The 5,370-nt window shown below is 37.9% G+C and overlaps 1 pseudogene; it reads right to left on the bottom strand.

Annotated features, from left to right (window-relative positions):
• Positions 1-2,422: 2,422 nt before the first annotated feature.
• LOC143649201 (olfactory receptor 7E178-like) lies at positions 2,423-3,286 on the bottom strand (annotated as a pseudogene).
• Positions 3,287-5,370: the final 2,084 nt, after the last annotated feature.

Consider the following 5,370-nt stretch of genomic DNA (forward strand, 5'->3'; position numbering starts at 1 on the left):
AATATTACAGGGCATTCCAAGGCTACAGACAAGCTGTCAGCAAGGGTTACAGTCATATCAAGACCAGAGCAGTGGAGGATATTTTTCCAATCTCACATGTCTATTATCATGATTCAGTTTCTCATGGGATATTGGGCAGAGGATTTCCAGGTTCTCACCAGGGGCAGGACATACAGCATAGCAGCTGGCTTCCATCTGAGCACACAAGCAAGAAAGCAGCAGAATGTCAGCAAGGGGAAATTCAGATTCTTTTAGTGTTGAAACCACTAGACTCAGAGGTAACATCCAATGTCTTTGGCCATGTAGTAATCTTTGGAGGTGAATCATTAGATCCTAAAGATGTTCTAGTGAAGGATTTAGGAAAGGGCATGGACACCAGGAGGCAGAAGATATCGAGAGAATCTTATGTTATGCCCACAACATAGGCCTCAAAATGTATCAGAAATTTAGTTTCTAAAACAAAACAGGATTCTGGATATCTCCTTCTGCTTTACAAGACAATCCCCAACCCATATCACCAATATGCACAGAGCAAGCAATCCCTGGAAAGAAACTGGCACATGCAGAATTTCCTCTGGTTTTTCACAACACGATGCTATCTCAATTCAGTCAAAAGAATCACCCTGCTGACTCCTAAACCAGCAGAGTCACTCCAGTGACATCAGGTAACAGTGTATGCATTCCATGCCCAAAGTCAACAAACATCCTCAGAGGCTTTCATTTCTGCTTAACTAAAAATGCATTACTTTATTCAGAATGTATTTTCTTTAGAATTTCTTGTTCACAAATCTCAAAACTTTAATATGTGTTTTGACCAATGTGGTTTTAGTGGTTGTTAGGAGATCTCTGTAATTCGGACCTCTGAGATTGACTTGTAAATTACCAATTAGAATAAACCTTAAATATGTATAATAAATTAGAATTGATATCCAAAAAAGGATGCAATTTATGAGTCTGTGGCTAATAGTTGGAGAGTAACATTTTACAGAAGAAAAGACCAAATGGAAGGTGTGCATACACGGATTAAAGGCAGAGAGATTATTCATTGAGACATTCTAGAATGCTGGTGCTATGGTGAGTACAAGATATCACATTTGAGATTATGAGTTCCTGGTAAAGTCTAGTATAGGGAATGGGTTATGGAAACCACAGATAGTTGGGTTCATACAGCATTTTATTTTTTAAGCTGCTAAAATAAATACCATGCAAGCGGCTGGCTTTATAATAGGAATAGGAATTTATTGGCTCAGAAAACTAGAAGGCTTGCTTTCTTCTGGGTCAGTTTTCTTGCTGGTTTGAAATTTTGTCTTTCTTGGCTTTTCCATCAGAGGCCAATGCACAAGGAATTGCATTTTCTTTCTTCCTCTTTCTTACATTGACTTTTCGCTTCTGGATGCTCCCCAGGCTTTTATCTCCATATGACTTTCACTCTGCTTAGAAAAGAATCTAATAACCTGGATTGAAACCCTGCTTAGAAAAGAATCTAATAACCTGGATTGAAGCTGAGCCTTGCTCAGTAGGACCATATCATAAGTGAAGTTGTATACTGAGGGAGATTATTTATAATAGGTCCACTGGAATGTGAAGTCAGGACCAAAAAATGTCCAAATATATGTTGGTGCACAATTCAACCATGCATATATTTATACGAACCATGTTTTTAGTTTTCACAATTACCACTCACGTGATTGAGCATCCTTGAAGAAACAACAAGACTACTCCAGTTTTTTTCCCCTTAACTATTCAGATAAACAATTGAGGAATTTTGATCCTGAATTTTTTATCCCTGTATTTTTCATAAAATTGTGAAAACACATTTACTATACTATATGAATTATTCTTGCACATTTTACTAGATGACGTCTAAGAGATCACTCTGAACGACCATATTTGTAAAAGCAAACAAACCATGTATTTCTACTCACAGAAATTCTTAGTTTTTTGCATAGAAGTTCTAGTAGAAAAGGAAGGAAAATGCTGGATGTAAGCATGGAAAAAGCTTTCACACTTTCTAGTGTGATAAAGGATTATTTATTCATCATTTTGAGAATAAACATGGGAAAAAATTCTACCCTCACTGTACTAGATAAGAGTAGGTGATCACCATGAAGTTACCTATATTTGAAGAAAATTTACCATGCTCCTACATTATTTGTAAATCCCAAAATGCAGCAGTTAGACTAACTATGACTACAAATGAAGAAATAAAGATCTTGAGAGTTAAACAATGTGTCAAAGTCAGAGGAATATTACAGCAACATCAAAAATACGTGTCGAAGGAACCAGGACCAGATATGAGACATGACTTTTTTATGAAAATAAAACCGTGGGAACTATGAAAAAGTCTGTGCCCAGAGAGGATACTGTAATTTCAGATATCTGGTTTTCTGTGCCTTCTTATCCACAAATCTGGAAGGAAACCTCAGGACTGAGATGAGTGTGTTCCCTTGAGGACCTTCCTCAGGGCTCTCTTGATGTCTCTGTTCCTTAGGCAGTAGATGAAGGGATTTAGCATGGGAGTGACCAGCGTATACATCACTGAGGCCACTGCACTCTTCCTGGGTGAATGTGAGTAAGCTGAGCTCAGGTACACTGAGCAGTTTTATGGAACTGTACCCATGGCAGTTCCATAAAATAAGGAAACTACTGACAGGTGAGAGCCACAGGTGCTAAAGGCTTTATATTTCCCACTTGAAACTGGGACTCTCAGAATGGAGGGAAGAATTTGAGTATAAGAAAGAATGATCAGTGAGACTGGTATTCCACCAAAGATGGCACCCAGAAAATGCATTAATATGCTAATGGTGGAGGTGTCAGAACAGGCCAGTTTGAGGAGTTGAGGAGGGTCACAGAAGAAATGTGGGATCTCCACGTCTGAACAGAACAGTAGTTGTGACACCATTAAGCAGAGCATCTGGCAGTCCAAAATGCTAAAGAGCAAAGACAGCAGAACCAGCTGGCCACACAGCCGGGGGTTCATGATAAGTGTGTAGTGGAGAGGATGACAGATTGCCACAAACCTGTCATAGGCCATCACAGTCAGAATCAGACTGTCCAAACATCCAAAAAGATAGAAAAAAGACAACTGAACCAGGCAGCCTCTGTAGGAGATGACTCCTCTCTGAGCATGGATATCCATAAGCATCTTTGGGACAGTGGTAGACGTGAAACCAATGTCAGTCAAGGACAGGTTGAAGAGGAAGAAGTACATGGGGGTGTGGAGGTGGGGGTCGGAGCTGATGGTCAGCATGATGAGTAGACTTCCCATCACAGTGACCAGGTACATGGACAGAAACAGCCCAAATAGGAGAGGCTGTAGTTCTGGGTCAACTGAGAGTCCTAAGAGGAAGAATTCTGAGACACTGGTTAGATTCTGTGAATCCGAGAGGCAGAGACATTTGCAAAAGAAAAGAGGATTGATATAAGGAAATTATATACATACACCAACCACTGTATGTTTATTTCAGATTCAAGTACTTTCCTATGTAAAATAGTCACCTATTCACCCTTGAGTAGCATATACCCTGGTACTTTACTAATGCTTCGAAATTATTACAAACCCATACTTCATAGGACACCTTTCCATTTGTTTGTTTGCTTTTCACCTGTTATTCTAGACACTTGCTAATAGACATACTGGTAGCAAAAACATTGAGTTGAAAAAAGTGCTGTTAAACACCTGTTTTCTCCATTAAAATACATAAGACATAAGAAATCTATATCCTTTTTAAAAAGTAGCCCTATTAAAGGACATAAGAACACAGTCAAATGTACTTCACTTTATTGAAATGCGTTGAAATAAATCCATATTTTGGACAATTTATGAATACCTTATAAAAGCTATGAAATAAATAGTCTGACTCCACTTTTTATCATTTTTTACTCCTGACAACAATTAGGTCTCACTATTTATGTTGTTCTCTGTCCCACATATGAGTAAGCTGGTAAGATACCCTAGTTCTTTCTCCTTTGGCATTGGTCAGAGATTTAAACCAGACAAGAAATAGTCATAGCCTGAGGACTCTGAACTCTGTCTTGTCCACATAACCACAATAGAAATACCAATCCTGCCAACTATCTTTCTTCCTCAAGCCATTTTCAAACCAGTTTAGGAGACCTAGCCTGCTTTACTCAAAAGTCATCTTATGCAGGTAATAACCTCTCCATACACTCTTGGGTTGTGTGTGTGTGTGTGTGTAAACCTCATAATTCTTGACATCTGAACCAAAATATTGTGTTGCAGACCATGCTGAAGCTTCAGAATCATCAGAAAAACCAGAAAACTTGAATCTATCCTAAAATTAAGTGTATTTAATCAGTTGACATATATATATATATATAATAATTTAACTTACATTAGAGGATTTCTGAAAGAAATTATATAAAATATTATATAGAGAATGCTTAATGTAGTGTTTCTCTAGCCTCATTGATTATTAAAAATACCCATGTTTCTGTTAAAATATGAACAAGTCCAGGCTACATTCCAGGGCCAATTAAATTAGAAGCTCTACAAAGGAGGCCAATGGTGACCCTTAGCACCTGTAGAGTTAAGAACCATTTCTCTAGAAAAATGTCAAGAACATAGAAAATGCTCCATTAATTTAACTTATCATTTAAAGCCAAGCACCATGTTAAAAATTCAAAGGCTTGAAATATTTGCTTCATATGGTATAGAGATTTAAATTGTTGTCTGTCCTACTGCATCTCTCTGGATGGACAGAAAGCACAATCAGGCAGTCACCGATTGCTTGGGAATCATAATAAATGCACCTTGTCCCTATGAACTAAAGAAGTGTAATCAATTTTAACAGAGATTTTTTTCTTTTTACTTGGTTGCCAGCATTCACAATACAGGCTCTGGGGAATCAGATAACTGGAATTTAGTAATCTCACTCCAATCATACTTCCTGGAGAGACAAGAAACATGAAATTGCAGGTTGAAAGAGAGAACACTGACCAGGAGTTTTGTGTTTGGGGTCTCACTACTCAAGTTCAACTTGGCTTGATCCTTTCTACACGAGACCTTGTTAAATATTAAATAAGAATGACACCCTAATTTCTTCATTTGAAAAATAGCAATGATATTTGCACATTTAATTGATGGATGGTTATACAGATGAAAAGAGAGAAGCTATATAGAAAACTGTCCTCCGAGCCTTGCACAAGGGGACACTTAAATATGCTTCATGATATTTTGTTTTCATTTTCCTTGTCATCATTATCATAATCATCACCTTCATGATAATTTTGGAGGGCTTTGGGGACAGGTTAGCATGACCTATTTCTGCTCTGGTGGAGGATAATTCAAAGGATACGGGAGACCAATGGTAGATAACAAACAGACAAGGAATGATAGCACTGAAATCC

Source organism: Tamandua tetradactyla, chromosome 11 (genome assembly GCF_023851605.1).
Source record: "Tamandua tetradactyla isolate mTamTet1 chromosome 11, mTamTet1.pri, whole genome shotgun sequence".
NCBI classification, from domain to species: Eukaryota; Metazoa; Chordata; class Mammalia; order Pilosa; family Myrmecophagidae; genus Tamandua; species Tamandua tetradactyla.